At 46.0% G+C, this 16930-nt stretch overlaps 1 protein-coding gene across 1 annotated transcript in view; it reads left to right on the top strand.

The window, feature by feature from the left end:
* LOC144891699 (uncharacterized) overlaps positions 1-16930 on the top strand; it is a 1187956-nt gene that overhangs the window by 1052997 nt on the left and 118029 nt on the right. The gene's annotated exons all lie outside the window — the stretch shown is intronic.

Raw genomic sequence — 16930 nt, 5'->3', positions numbered from 1 at the left:
TTGGAGGAAGGGTAACGGATGTGAAGAGTATGGTTTTGGTATGGTAACATCCTGGTAATGTAAATAATGGTCGCAGCCGTCCTCCTAATTAATTTCATAGAACATACACGCAGGTCACGATATATCTTTTAAATAGTGTATTTCCTTATTCCATGTAGGCTAAGTATGTGTTTTCCACTAGATTGACTTTGCATTGTATCAAACAAAATAAGCGTAGGCCCTTCCAATTTCCCCAAAACCTCCCTTCCAATTGCCTTCCGCATTTTGGCTGGTTTTCTTCAAACCACCATTGGCCACGAGGTAAGGTTGGAGAAGAAAGGCGTGGCTCCACCTCGTCAGAAGAGGGCAGGAGTGAACCGGCCCTAACAGCCAATCAACACCGCGGTGAGTGACCCGGTAGGCGTGCCCTCGGAGCCGGCGGCTTAATTCCGCCGGAGGTGATAAAAGCGACTGCAGGGGACTGCTTTAGGAGTCCAGATGAGAGATGACTGGAGAGAGGCCTTGAGAGATACGCTGGGGGATGACCTGGAAGAGGAGCGCAATCCACCGCAAGCCCTACCTACCTACCTACCTGCCTGCCTGCAATACCCCCCTGTCGTTGGAGAGACGCGCTGAACGGAGGGAGACGGCTCCACCCCAGGAAGAGGAGCAGGTGTGCCGAGCCAGCGCGTGACGGCCGCGGATACGCGACGGAGGTTTTCCCGCCAAAACCGCGAGGGGTGCTGCGGCCTCCGACCTTGCCTTCCTCCACGCGTCCACCTCAGCTATTCCTTCCTGCAATATCCACCGTGTGAGTGTGAACGTCCTGTCCTACTCGTTTGTCTTGGGGATTAAGTAAATGAAATAGAATAAGTTAACAATGCACTGTGTGACTGCTCTTTTCCATCTATTGCTGTAAATAATATTGGTCGCTCTAAAATATTGCTTGTGTGTGTATAATAAATCTGTTCTTCCTCCGTATTCTTCTTCTTCTTTTTCATTCTCTTGCGATCGCTTTAGAGATTTCCCGATTGAATATCCGTGGGGCGATCTGGTCAACGTCGGGTGAAATCGGGTTTTAATCGGGGAGTAACTGTTCGGACGCGGTTAAATACACCACCGCTCGGTCCATATAACATCTAAAAACCGTGTCTGTAACAATTGGTGTCAGGAGTGGGATTGGTCAAAGCGCGTGTGCGAGGGAGCACAGGGAAGCGCGGTGTGGCGAGTGTTACGGAGGAAGTAACGAAAAAGTGTGCGCGGGAGGACGCGCGAGAAAGGTGTGTAACGGACGGGTGCATGGGGAAAGCGCATGCTGTCAAGAGTAAGGGAGAATGCATGCCTGTGGTGAGTGTTACGGAGGAAGTAACGAAAAAGTGTGCGCGGGAGGACGCGCGAGAAAGGTGTGTAACGGACGGGTGCATGGGGAAAGCGCATGCTGTCAAGAGTAAGGGAGAATGCATGCCTGTGGTGAGTGTTACGGAGGAAGTAACGAAAAAGTGTGCGCGGGAGGACGCGCGAGAAAGGTGTGTAACGGACGGGTGCATGGGGAAAGCGCATGCTGTCAAGAGTAAGGGAGAATGCATGCCTGTGGTGAGTGTTACGGAGGAAGTAACGAAGAAGTGTGCGCGGGAGGATGCGCGAGAAAGGTGTGTAACGGACGGGTGCATGGGGAAAGCGCATGCTGTCAAGAGTAAGGGTGAGTGCGCGACTGAGAGTGGAGGTGAGAGTAGTGAGAGTGAAACGGAGCGTGAGCTGGTTGTGATAGGTGAGCGAGGATGTACACCTGGGATGGAAGGATGCACACCTGGAATGGTAGAGCGTGAGTGGGAATGCACGCTGAAATTAGTAGTGAGACACGTGGTTGGGTGTGCGGGTGAGAGCACACCTGTGATTGTCACAAAGGAGGTGACCGAGGAGGGGGCGCGAAGCGGTGTATTGGTGAGGTGTGCGAGCAACGAATGTGTGCCAAAGTGTTCGGTGGTCAGGTGTGTGACCAAGTCGGTGAGCGGAGTGAGTGTACCGAGGTGTGAAAGAAAAGGTACGAGGAGAATGGGAACGGCTGCATGTATGAGCAAGAAAGAGGTAGCGTATGCATGTAAGCCTGCAGGTGAAGCGTCGACGGTAACCGGGTTAAAGGTTAGGTCGACTTTTAGCCGGATCGGGCCCTCGGTGCGTGCCGGGCTTCGCGTGCCGCGAGAACCAGCGGAGATCCGAGCCACGGCGGGTTCGAAAGGACCGCCGTGCGCGATCCACGCTGGGCCTCGCGTGGAGCGGCCGCGTCCGGGCTCCACAAGGCGGAGCGGGCAGCTCGATAGGAAGGGTCGTCATGGCGACCACTTTCTATTGAGACGTGCCGGCAGGTCGAGATCGGGACATTGGATGGCTCCACGCCGAAGTGGTGCATGGGATCTCGGCCCGGGTAAGCCTCCGTCCCTGCCCCGAATGCGGGACGTATCCAGCCGCTGGCACAAAACAACCAGCATCCATTGCTTGGCTTTACGAAGCCGGGCTTTGGACAGGGATTGGCGCACCGAGAGGTATTAGTGAGTCGACTGGGTGATGAGGTTAGTGTTTTGGACCCAAAATTAGAGAAAAACAAAATTCGATGATTGGCAAGGGATTGGCAGTAGTGATTGGCAGATGATGGGCAGTGATTGGCCAAATTTTTGAATTGTTGGATTTGGACGAGCGAAATTGGTAGTGAGAGACCCCCGATGTGGTGGGATGGCAAATCCACCATCCTTCCCATATGTGGGGGGCAAAGGAGCACTAGCTTATGGGGTTGATGGCAGTGAAAACTAGCCCGGGTGGGTTAGGATATTGTGTGTAGGGCCCTAGAAGATGACATTAGGTAACGTTAAGATTAGTTAGTGACAATGACACCTGTAGTGGGGACGCAGGTAGAGTAGAGTGGATGATAATGATGTGGGAGCGCAATAGTTTAAAGGGACGACTGGGAAGCGCAAGTTTCAGAGGGGAGTAGTTAGATGAGATGATGCCGTGTGTTTGAGGATTGAACAGGTGTGATTGCACAGGTGTGCAACTGAACAGGTGAATGGAGCAGTGTATGAGGGAGTAGTGGTGATTGCGTGTTGTGTTGACCAAATGGTCCAGGGAGAGGAGGAGGGTGCAGGTGGCACCAGGTGATTGCACAGGTGTGCAACGACAGGTGAATGGAGGACAGGTGTATGGAATAAATGGTATGGAGTATTGGAATGGATGGTCGTGGAGTGAGTATGGTGGAAAACTGTGGAGTGGAGTGCATGGTGCGAAGGTGTGAATGGGGGAAGGATGGACCCCCATCACGGATACCCGGGGCGGGTAGTGTAAGTGTTAGGTAGAGGGTATAGGTAAATTGTGGTTGGATATTGGCATCTGTGGTGCGGGTGGAAGAATGGTGATTGGATGGGTGCATTAGTGTTGTGGAAATGGCTGGGCATGTAGCCTGTTAGTGTGTGTAGTTGGTTTGGGCACTCCACCACTGTGAGGATGTCAGCCAGGTGAGGCCGCAGGTGGGCTCTGGGAGCCGGTAGTAGTTGTTGTGGATGGGGCCCGAGGATCCGGAGGACGGACCCGGGTAGCCCAGTGCCAGAGGGCACCGAGTGGGGTGACAGAGCCAGGAGGGGCCTTCCCAAATTAGATAGGTTAGGTAAGGAGCAGGTAAGCTCGGGTGGCAACTACAGTGGTGGAGGTGTGCAGGTGGGTAGACCTGCTGGGAGAGCTACACGTCACAGCCCAGAAATTGTGCAAGGGCACCGGGAGATGAATCGGGGGAGTGAGACCCCAAATTGAGAAGCACCACAGTTTGGCCAATGGGAATTGGTTATTAGAACCCATAGTGTAAGTTGGCCAATGAATTGGCAGGGAAAGACCCCGGGTAGTGTAAAGTGTGTTAAAATCATTTAGAGGATAGTTAGGATGAAGGATCTCCTCACACCATCTGCATCCACTCACCTGAGGTGACAGGTACTCCACACCATGCCATGTTTTGATTATTTTTTATGATGCAAATGTTTGGATTGTGAGACGCATCATGACGTGGGTGTGACATTGTGCTTTGATGTTCCATCTCTGCCTCCTTATGAGGATTGATGATGGATTTGGTGATGGCAAATTTTGAAGTAAAGGGATTGTGGGGACGAATTTGGTATAGGGGAAATATGGGGAAGACGTGACAGTAGTGACGAATTTGTAAATGTGTAGATTTTTGTACATATGGGGTGAGAACAAGGGTAGGGTAGGTGACAGGGGGGTGACGTACGGTAGGGACGAGCTTTCTCACTTCGGCCTCCGTACGCATTTCACCTTGCATTGCCTTATTGACGTGTACCCTTGTGACCTTACCCCTCGCTAAATTGTCTTTCTTTTGTCTCCCACATGACCTGTGCGCCATTGGGTGCCGAGGGGAGCGTGCGTGAGGTGGCCATTGTGCGCCCGAGATTCCCAGAACCAGCACGCATTGCGTTGATGTACCACTTTATGGACCGCTGTTCGGCGGCCAAGTACCACTTGATGGACCCCAGGTTCTGGGGCAGGGCACCTCTGTTGGAAACCGGCCATAGTGGCCAGGGAATCTTGCTTGCGGACCTCGGTAAGGTGGCACCTATGCCAAACAGGTGGACCACCCTTAGTTGGCCCCTGAGGCCCTAAATAAAAATGGACACAAGTTGTGCTTTTTTTAGTATGTCCAAATAGGCCGCATGAAGCCAGAAGACGTCGGGAAGAACATCGGCCCAGCAGAGAAGGAGAAGACCACCACCAGTTGTTTTGTTGAGTTTATTATGAACCATGGTGACTGCGCACCGAGTGGTGCTTTGTGGTGCTGGTGGTGCTTTTGGGTGCTTTTGGGTGCTTTGGTGGTATTGGTACTGGTACTGGTGCATCGATGCAATGCGTGCTGTCTCCTCCCTCCCAACAGGAATTTCTTTCTCTTGTTCCCTAAAAAGAAAAGAAAAAACACACAGGTCCTGGGTTGCGTTGTAAATAAGAAATCACGTCATTGTAAATAATGCTCCCCACCGTAAATGTATAGTTTGAGAATAATCCCGTAATTCGGTTAGCTGTGGGCTTGAGTCTGTTAGACAGGATGCAATGCAATAGGGGGACATACTTATTTGTGTTTTAAAATTGTCACACTCAGGGTCAGGTTAATTGTAGAGGGAATTACACTTACATGTCACACTCAGTTAAGTCTAGTAGGCCCGAGGACGTGCCTGAAGAAAGGAGGGTGCAGTGTAACGATTTTGAGAAGTGTAACGGGTTTTGAGAAGTGTAACGGGTTTTGAGAAGTGTAACGGGTTTTGAGGAGTGTAACAATTTTGGAGGAAGGGTAACGGATGTGAAGAGTATGGTTTTGGTATGGTAACATCCTGGTAATGTAAATAATGGTCGCAGCCGTCCTCCTAATTAATTTCATAGAACATACACGCAGGTCACGATATATCTTTTAAATAGTGTATTTCCTTATTCCATGTAGGCTAAGTATGTGTTTTCCACTAGATTGACTTTGCATTGTATCAAACAAAATAAGCGTAGGCCCTTCCAATTTCCCCAAAACCTCCCTTCCAATTGCCTTCCGCATTTTGGCTGGTTTTCTTCAAACCACCATTGGCCACGAGGTAAGGTTGGAGAAGAAAGGCGTGGCTCCACCTCGTCAGAAGAGGGCAGGAGTGAACCGGCCCTAACAGCCAATCAACACCGCGGTGAGTGACCCGGTAGGCGTGCCCTCGGAGCCGGCGGCTTAATTCCGCCGGAGGTGATAAAAGCGACTGCAGGGGACTGCTTTAGGAGTCCAGATGAGAGATGACTGGAGAGAGGCCTTGAGAGATACGCTGGGGGATGACCTGGAAGAGGAGCGCAATCCACCGCAAGCCCTACCTACCTACCTACCTGCCTGCCTGCAATACCCCCCTGTCGTTGGAGAGACGCGCTGAACGGAGGGAGACGGCTCCACCCCAGGAAGAGGAGCAGGTGTGCCGAGCCAGCGCGTGACGGCCGCGGATACGCGACGGAGGTTTTCCCGCCAAAACCGCGAGGGGTGCTGCGGCCTCCGACCTTGCCTTCCTCCACGCGTCCACCTCAGCTATTCCTTCCTGCAATATCCACCGTGTGAGTGTGAACGTCCTGTCCTACTCGTTTGTCTTGGGGATTAAGTAAATGAAATAGAATAAGTTAACAATGCACTGTGTGACTGCTCTTTTCCATCTATTGCTGTAAATAATATTGGTCGCTCTAAAATATTGCTTGTGTGTGTATAATAAATCTGTTCTTCCTCCGTATTCTTCTTCTTCTTTTTCATTCTCTTGCGATCGCTTTAGAGATTTCCCGATTGAATATCCGTGGGGCGATCTGGTCAACGTCGGGTGAAATCGGGTTTTAATCGGGGAGTAACTGTTCGGACGCGGTTAAATACACCACCGCTCGGTCCATATAACATCTAAAAACCGTGTCTGTAACAATACATATATACATATATATATATACATATATACATATATATATATATATATATATATATATATATATATACACACAACAACACAACAACAACATGCATTTTAAGGCCATTTTCCCTGCTAGAGTGGGGGTTAGCCTTGCGGTCCCCATGACAATCTTCTCCATTTTGCCCTATTTTCTGCATCTCTCCTTGTTAACCACTTTGCCAGGATTTCTTCTTCCACCATCTTTAGCCAAGTCTTTCTTGGTCTTCCCCATCCTCTACTTCCTTCTACATTCATTTCCATCACTCTTCTCAACCAGTCACTTTCATCCTTCCTCAACACATGACCAAACCATCTCAACCTGTTCCTCTTCACAGCATCAATCACAGGCTCTATTCCCATCATCTTTCGCAATTCATCATTTGTCTTCCTCTCTCTCAACGATACTCCGCACATCCACCAAACCATTCGCATTTCCACCCTTTCCAGCCTTCGTTGCTGCTCTACGTTCATTACCCATGTCTCGCTCCCATAAATCATTACACTTCTCACACATGCAGCATACACCTTTCCCTTCAGCTTCAACGACACTCCCCTCCTCATCAGCACGCCACTGAGTTCCCGAAACTTCTTCCATGCACATCTCACTCCAGCAACCGTTGCCAAGTCTGATCCACCTTCTCCATTCAGCTTGTCTCCGAGGTAGCAAAATGTTTTCACACCTTCCAGCTTCACGCAGTCTCCAAGATCCAACTTAACATTTCCTCCATCTGCAGCTCCCTCTGTACACACCTTACATTTGAATGTAGCTGCCACACTGGTTAATGACCCTCTTAAACCACTGCATTTTTGATGAACCCACTCAGCGCACATTGTACATTGAATGGAGTTCACTCCGACACCCTTCCTGCACACATCACATGGCTAATTCCCAGTTCTTTCCACCTCACCACTTTCCATCACCTTCAGACCTTTTGTCTCCATACATTCCTTCCACTTGTTCATCTTTTCCTTCAGTCCATCCATACTTTCCGCAATCAACACCAGATCATCTGCATACCACAACTCTGCAAACAAGGATATACATATATATAAATATATATATATATATATATATATATATATATATATACAGACTTGGCATTTAATATGGAATTTTTTTTTGTGGGGGTGAACTTACTTTTCAAGATGTCTTAGAACCAAAAGTTCATTGGAATTATGTTGAAATTATTCTAGATTTTGTTATTGTGACCTTTAAAAGAAACAAAAACCACATTTGACATTTCGAAACAAATAAATTGATCCTTGAAAGTGATGTAAACTGATATCGAACTCAATTCATGCACAGTACTGTGTTAAACTTCTGTACGTTTTCCAGAAGTATCTCTTTATTTTGCACATTAGCCAATTTTTTTTTTAACAAAAACAAAAGTTAAATTACGACTGGGATTATGGACAGTAAAATTACAGTTCAGTACTTCGTGTAACCCCCACGAGCATTCAGGAGAGCACGTACACGTTGAGGCATGCTGTTCACGAGATTTGCCAAGGTTTGGACAGGAATCGCTTGCCATGCAGTGACAATAGCCTGCTGCAATTCACGCACAGAGGTCGGCTGCTGGTCCAAGTGGTCGATTTGACGCGTTAATTCTGCCAGCAAGTTCTCTATTGGATTCATATCCGGGGACATGGCAGGCCACTCCATTCGCTCTACACCACGGTCAGCAAGAAAGTGTTGGATCATGCGAGCATGATGAGGCCGTGCATTGTCATCTTGGAAGACAAAGTTTCCTCGAAAGGCTGCACGAGCAAATGGAAGCAATGTTTCTTCCAGAATGGCCCTGTACTTGAACTGATTCAGGTTTCCATTCAGAACAACCAGGTCAGTTTTGCCCCCTGCATGAAAAGCAGCCCAAACGGTCACCCCACCACCTCCCGCTTGGACTCTTGGCACTATACAATCTTTGTTGTAGGCTTCATGCACTTGTCTGCGCACTCGGACGCGGCCATCTTGACGATAGACAAGAAATCTAGACTCATCACTGAAGATCATGTGATTCCAGTGTCCTGGCTGCCATTGACGGTGCTCTCTGGCCCACTGCAATCGGCGCTGGCGGTGTTGTCTGGTCAGGCGTGGCTTTCTCAGGGGACGCCTGGCATGATAGCCTGCTTGAACCAGTCGTTGGTTGACTAGCCTTCTGGATACAGGCACATTTGTCAGTTGCTGCCACTCAGCCCTAAGCCGATTAGCTGACTTGGTACGGCCATTGCGGACTAACCGGTGCAGCTGGCGATCATCCCTCCTTGTGGTTCTGCGGGGACGTCCTGGCCTCGGTATTGGAGTAGGGACACCCCTCTGAGCATTTCGTTTCAGGATCTTTGACACCTGACCTTGAGTGATGCCATACTGCCCAGCAATAGCACACTCTTTCATGCCGTAATTTCGAAAAGCCACCACTCCATAACAAACAGCATTGTCGAGTTGACGGACCATCTCCAGAGGAAGCGGCAATAACTTTTGGAGACGTGCAGCATTTGTTTTCCACTAATACAGAACGCAACAACCCTTATATACCCGACTGTGAAGCCAATCGTCAAATGCACCTGCCCGTACATTTTGCCACGCCACCTGTGATATAATCCTGTTGTTGACTTCTTGCTGCGACAGACAATCAGTGACATGGTTCTTTTAACAAATAAATCACCACAGTGTAAAAGAAACTCACCAGATTGATATACTGAGTTAAGAAAGTAAACCCAAGTCAAGAAAAAATATATATTCCATATTAAATGCCAAGTCTGTATATCTACAGTTGTGGCCAGAAATATTGGCACCCTTGCACATTTTCCAAATAACTCACATTTTCTTTAAAAAAATAAGTTGAAATTGATGAAAGTATTTGGTCTCCACAATTCTTTATTTCACTGTTAATATTGCAGAACCGTTGTTTTTGATTAAAAACTTAATATATCATTTTAAATCAGAAAATAAAAAGAAATGCCATTGACAAAATATTTGACACCCAATACTTAATATTTGGTAGCACAGCCTTTGGACAAAATAACTGCAGTCAAGTGCTTCCTATTGCCATGAATAAGCTTCCTCCACCTCTCTATTGGCAGTTTGGCCCACTCTTCTTCTGCAAACTGCTCCAGTTCTTCCAGATTTGAAGGGTGTCTCCTCCCAACTGCTGTTTTCAGATCTTCCCACAGGTGTTCAATGGGATTTAGATCAAGACTCATTGCTGGCCACTTCAGAACAGTCCAGCATTTTGTCTTGAACCATTCCTGTGTTCTTTTTGAAGTGTATTTTGGGTCATTGTCCTGCTGCAAGACCCATTACCTTCGAAGGAGACCCGGCTTTCTGTCACTGGGATGAACATTACGCTCAAAAATGTCAAAAATCTCCTGATTTCATGATGCCATGCACACATTCAAGGCACCCAGTGTCAGAGACAGCACAGCAACCCCGAAACATCACTGAACCTCCTTCATGTTTGATTGTAGGAAAGGTGTTCTTTTCTTTGAAGGATTCATTTTGTACTCTGCAAACATAGAGATGATGTGCTTTGCCAAAAAGCTTTAATTTGGTCTCATCTGTCCACAGGGCTTATTCAGGTATGCTTTGGAAAACTCCAGTCAGGCTTTCACAGCAGTGGGGTCCTCCTGGGTCTCCTTCCGTAGAACCCCCTTTCATTGATTTGCGACTGATTGTGCGAGCTGAAACTGTTGTACCCTGTGTCTGAAGGTCAGCTTGACCTGTTTGGCAGTTGATCGAGGTGCTTTTTCCACCATTCGAACAATCCTTCGCTGCAATCTTTGATTAAGTTTTCTCTTGTGGCCACGTCCAGGGAGGTTGGCTACAGTGCCATGGGCCTTAAACTTCCTGATAACATTGCATATGGTGGACACAGGAACATCAAGGTCTCTGGAGATGGACGTGTAGCCTTGAGATTGTCCATGCTTTGCTACAATCTTGTGTCTGACCTCATCAGACAATTCTCTGGTTTTCTTTCTTTTCTCCATGCTCATTGCGGTACACACACTGACACAAAACAGCAGAATGACGTAATTTCTCCATTCAAACTGATTGAATGAGTGATTTTTATATTTCTGTCAACTGCAACTCACCATAGGTGAGTTCAATTCCAAAGTAAAGGAGAATCACCTGCTTGAAATCTCATTATTTCTAACAACTTCTAAAAGGTGCCAATAATATTGTCTGAGCCATCTTTGGATTTCTGTGTGGCATAAGCTAAGATTTAGTCGTTTTTCCGCTTTTTTTGTTTTGTTCCACTGCAAACCAATGAAATACATGTGTGGATACCAAAATATTTTTTTAATATCAACCATTTTCTGGAAGAAATGGTGCATTACTTGAAAAAAGTGCAAGGGTGCCAATATTTTTGGCCACGACTGGATATACAGTCACGTGAAAAAGTAAGTACACCCCATGTAAAGTTTTGACTTTTTCAACATATTTCAACATACAGCTATTTGATCTTCATTTCAACAATATTGATAGATAAAGGTAATATAATATAACAAATATCATGAAACATTTACATTTTGTAGCCCATTGTATAATTTAAATCATCATAAATGCAAATTTCGCATGTGGACAAAGTAAGTACACTCCTACATTTATCACTACTTCAAATACCTACAATTAGAATCACGTGCACCAGCTCAGGTGCAAATGATTAGAACATCGTTAGAGAGGATCTTGGAGGAACCTGTCTTATTTAAACCTCAGACATTTAGTTTGGTTTGCTCTTTGTTGTTGAAGTGTGCGGCGTCACCATGCCTAGATCAAAAGAGCTCTCTGAGGCCTTCAGAAAGAAGGTTATAGATGCCTACGAGTCTGGGAGGGGATTTAAAAAGATCTCCAAACAATTTGAAATCAATCATTCGACTGTCCGGAAGATCATCTACAAGTGGAGAAGATTACAAACAACTGCCAACTTGTTCAGGCCAGGCCGCCCCAGCAAGTTCAGCCCGAGAGTAGACCGCAAGATGCTGAAAGAAGTCTCGAAGAACCCCAGAATGTCATCACGGGACCTCCAGGTAGCTCTTGCCACTGTTGATGTCAAAGTGCACGAGTCTACCATTAGAAAGAGGCTGCACAAATTTGATCTACATGGGAGGTGTGCCAGGAGGAAACCTTTGCTTTCCAGAAAGAACATCAGGGCAAGACTAAAGTTTGCCAATGAACACCTCAGAAAAAACCAGCACTTCTGGAACAATGTGCTCTGGACAGATGAGTCAAAGGTAGAGCTATTTGGCCACAGTACCAGAAGACATGTTTGGCAAAAACCAAAGACAGCATTTGACCACAAGAACCTGATACCAACTGTAAAGCATGGTGGTGGAAATATTATAGTTTGGGGGCAGCTTTGCTGCATCAGGGCCTGGGCAGCTCACCATCATAGAATCCACTATGAATTCTTTATTGTACCAGAGGGTGCTTGAGGATAATGTGAGGCCATCTGTCGGAAAGTTGAAGCTCAACCGAAGGTGGACCTTGCAACATGACAATGACCCTAAACATACCAGTAAATCCACGAAGGAATGGCTGAAAAGAAAGAAATGGAGGGTTCTGGAATGGCCAAGTCAGAGCCCGGATCTAAATCCCATCGAGATGTTGTGGGGCGATTTGAAACGAGCTGTGCATGCAAGAAACCCCTCAAACATCGCACAGCTGAAAGAATTCTGCATGGAGGAGTGGGCAAAAATTTCTCCCTGTCGATGTCAGAGACTGGTAGACAGTTATAAGAAACGCCTACTTGAGGTTGTTTCTGCCAAAGCGGGCAATACCACCTATTAGACCCAAGGGTGTCCTACTTTTTCCACAGAAGGAAATGGCATCTCTTTTAATTTTTTGTTGAATAAATTATTGCAAAGTCAATTTGTCATTGTTTTTTGTTCAATTAGATCACCTTTATCTTTAGATACTGTTTAAATGAAGATAAAATATTGATATGTCCACATGTTAAAAAGATTCAAAAAACATTTCATGGGGTGTACTTACTTTTTCCACATGCGAAATTTGCATTTATGTTGATTTAAATTAGACAATGGACTACAAAATGTAAATGTTGCATGATATTTGTTATATTATATCACCTTTATCTATCAATATTGTTGAAATGAAGATCAAATAGCTGTATGTTGAAATATGTTGAAAAAGTCAAAACGTTACATGGGGTGTACTTACTTTTTCACGTGACTGTGTGTGTGTGTGTGTGTGTGTGTGTGTGTGTGTGTGTGTGTGTGTGTGTGTGTGTGTGTGTGTGTGTGTGTGTGTGTGTGTGTGTGTGTGTGTGGTGTGGTGTGTGTGTGTGTGTGTGTATATATATATATATATACACACACACACACACACATACTGAAACGCAAAAGAAACTTACCACCTTTGAAACCTTTAAATATCAACAATAACACTGCGTGTAGTAAATGTGTGAACTTATTTGTGGACAATAGTGTCCTCACTGTCAGACAAAACGGTCACGGATGGTCACTTGAGCCTTCAATTGTCACTTCATAGCACAGCTGTTGAACAGCCGTTTTGACTGTCAGTGATTAGCCAAGGGGTACGGGATGATTTTAATGAGCTGCACGTGATGTCTTGATGTTGGCTTTAAAAAGGCCAGTGCAAAATGGGCATTTAAATCAACATGCCACGATTGTCAAGGGATCAACGGCAGCGTGCCCTGGGCATGCTGCAAGGCGGACTGAGCTACCTGCCACACACGCTATTGAAAGGGGACTGACATTGCACCCTGTGCTGTTCTGTACTGTAGAACAAACTGATGAGATGGTGTATCTTGGTCAAAAACTTGACATGTCATCAATAAAATGCCAATGTTTCAATTAGCAATTGTTGGTTTGTACGGTAGCTCAGTCCGTGACCGTGACCGTGACCGTGGTGTCTGACAGTGAGGACACTATTGTCCACAAATAAGTTCACACATTTACTACACGCAGTGTTATTGTTGATATTTAAAGGTTTCAAAGGTGGTAAGTTTCTTTTGCGTTTCAGTATATATATATATACAGTGCATTCGGAATGTATTCAGAGCCCTTCACTTTTTTCACATTTTGTTATGTTATAGCCTTATGCTGAAATCGTTTAAATTCATTTTTTCCCTCATCAATCTACACTCAATACCCTATAATGACAAAGAGAAAACAGTATTTTAGAAAGTTTTGCAAATTTATTGAAAAGAAAAAACTTAAATATCACATTGACATAAGTATTCATACCCTTTGCTATGACACTTGAAATTTAGCTCAGGTGCCTCCCATTTCTCTTGATCATCTTTGAGATGTTTCTACACCTTGATTGGAGTTCACCTGTGGCAAATTCAATTGGTTGGACATGATTTGGAAAGGCACACACCTGTCTATATAAGGTCTCACAGTTGACAATGCATATCAGAACAAAAACCAAGCCATGAGGTCGAAGGAACGGCCTGCAGAGCTCAGAGACAGGATTGTGTCGAGGCACAGATCTGGGGAAGCCTACAAAAAAAAATTCTGCTGCATTGAAGGTTCCCAAGAGCACAGTGGCCTCCATAATTCTTAAATAGAAGAAGCTTGGAACAACCAGGACTCTTCCTAGAGCTGGCCGCCCGGCCAAACTGAGCAATCAGGGGAGAAGGGCCTTGGTAAGACTGGTGACCAAGAACCCGATGGTCACTCTGACTGAGCTACAGAGATCCTGTGTGGAGATGGGAGAAACTTCCAGAAGGACAACCATCACTGCAACACTCCACCGATCTGGGCTTTATGGCAGAGTGGCCAGACGGAAGCCAAACAGTTCAATCTTGGTTTCATCAGACCACATAATCTTGTTTCTCACAGTCTGAGAGTCCTTTAGGTGCTTTTTTGCAAACTCCAAGCGGGCTTTCATGTGTCTTTCACTGAGGAGAGGCTTCCTTCTGGCCACTCTGCCATAAAGCCCAGATCGATGGAGTGTTGCATTTCATAGATTATAAGCATGAAAGGTTGTCTGTTTGTTTGTTTGTTTGTTCTGAAACAGCGTCGCCATTTCTCAACGGATGTTCACCAAGTTTGGTACGGGGGTCCCTATTCACCACCGAATCACTGATGACCAAAAAAATTCCACCGCCCTCTCCAGAAATATTACAACTGTCAGAGAGGAAATTGTGCTGGCCCTTCAGCAGATGCTCCATGCTCGTAATAATAATTATGTTAAGAGTTTTCGCACTACTTTGCATAATCTAACACAGCCAAACTGGAAAGTAATCATCCATGCTGACAGAACTCCAACAGGACAGCATCCACGGCACTTTAATGCTCCTACTGTTTCGGATGTGGTTGTCCTCATATCTGGACAGGAATTCAATCGGTGAGACATCATTCTCCAACAGCAAGATGACAAACTGATTCGTATTTCTGAAACTAATAAGGCCTATGATGCCTTGCAGTATCCTCTCATATTCTGGAAAGGTGAGGGTGGATATCACTTTGAACACCATAGACGTGATGGAAAAAAAGTGTCTGCCAATGACTTCTATTCCTACCGAATTATGGTCAGACAAATGGACAGTCATATTTTGCGATATGGTCAGCTCTTCCACCAATTCATTGTTGACATGTATGCCAAAATTGAGTCTGAGCGATTGTGCTACATCAGACGCAACCAGAAGAGATTAAGAGTGGAAGGCTATGTTCACCTTAGAGATGCTGTTGCAAATGATGGTCATACTGCCAATGTTGGACAGTTGGTTATACTGCCCTCTTCCTTCACAGGGGGTCCTCGCTACATGCATGAGTACACACAGGATGACATGACTTATGTTCGCTACTATGGTAGACCTGATCTGTTTATCACTTTTACCTGCAATCCTACATGGCCCGAGATCACAGCAGAACTTATGCTTGGTCAGACAGCCCAAGACAGGCATGATCTTGCCAGAGTGTTTCGCCAGAAGGTTATTTCACTTATGAATGTCATCAAAAAGGTGCTGTTTTTGGAGATTGCAGATGTTACATGTACTCCATTGAATGGCAAAAGCGTGGATTGCCACACATCCACATTTTGGTCTGGCTTAAGGATAAGATTCGTCCAGCTCAGGTAGATGATATCATCAGTGCAGAGATTCCAAATCCTACCGAGGACAAAGTATTGCACGAAGTAGTGGTGAAGCACATGCTCCATGGTCCCTGTGGTCACATCAACACTCATTCTCCTTGCATGAAAGCGGGAAAATGCACAAAACGATACCCCAGACCTCTTCTTTCAGAAACTCAGACAGATCAGGATGGATATCCTTTGTACAGAAGAAGAAAGCCAGCTGATGGGGGCTTCACCACTACTCTCAGAGTGAAACAACAAGAAATTGTCATTGACAACCAGTGGGTGGTGCCCTTCAACCCTCTCCTTTCACGCATCTTCAAATCACACATCAATGTTGAAGCATGCTACTCAGTCAAGTCTATCAATTATGTCTTGAAGTACATCAACAAAGGTACTGATCAGGCAGTCTTTGGTCTGCAGAGAGAGGAAACCAAAAATGATGAGGTATCAGCATATCAGATGGGTCGTTACATCAGCAGTAATGAGGCTGTGTGGTGTATTCTCAACTTTCCCATTCATGAACGCCACCCCAGTGTTATGCATCTTGAGATCCATTTGGAAAATGGGGAAAGAGTTTACTTCACAGAAGAAACCGCGCCGCAGCGAGCCCAGCAGCCACCTCGGACCAAACTAACTGCATTCTTTGATTTGTGCAAACAGGATTCCTTTGCTAGAAGTCTTCTCTACTGTGAAGTGCTCAGATATTACACCTGGAAAGAAGGGAAAAAGGCATTTCAGCCAAGAAAGCAAGGTGCAACAATCCCTGGACACCCTCACATCAGATGCAGTCAAGTGTTAGGTCGTGTCTACACTGTTCATCCCAGCAACTCTGAGTGCTTTTATCTCAGACTCCTCCTGCACAACATTCATGGTCCAACCTCATTCCAGGATCTCAAGACAGTTGCTGGATATGTCTGTGCAACATACCGTGAAGTTTGCCTGAGAAGAGGTCTCTTGGAAGATGATGCACACTGGAACAGTACCTTGGAAGAGGCTGCAGTCTCGCATTCTCCAAGCAAGATGAGGAGCCTCTTTGCTATCATTATCTGTGCCTGTTCACCATCCAATCCTGAGCAACTTTGGCATAATCACCAGGACAGCATGACAGAAGACATACTGTATCAAGCACAACAGGTGTCAAAAAACCCAAACCTGCAGTTTACCTCTGCCATGTACAACCAAGCACTGGTACTCATTGAAAATACTGTACAGCCATGGCTGGCAAGGATCTTCAACAGTGTGGACTGCCTGCTCCTGTACGAACTGAACCTGCAACTCTCAGTCGAGAGATGCTTCAGGCAACCACCTATGACATTCAACAGCTGCAACAGTATGTCCACCAAAATGAACCACTCTTGGTTCCAGATCAAAAAGAAGCTAATACAAGGATCAAACAATTGTT

Source organism: Myxine glutinosa, chromosome 4, assembly GCF_964187855.1.
Source record: "Myxine glutinosa chromosome 4, kmMyxGlut1.1, whole genome shotgun sequence".
In the NCBI taxonomy this organism is placed as follows: Eukaryota; Metazoa; Chordata; class Myxini; order Myxiniformes; family Myxinidae; genus Myxine; species Myxine glutinosa.
Note: the sequence above shows the minus strand (reverse complement) of the source record. Positions and strands in the feature narration are given on the sequence as shown.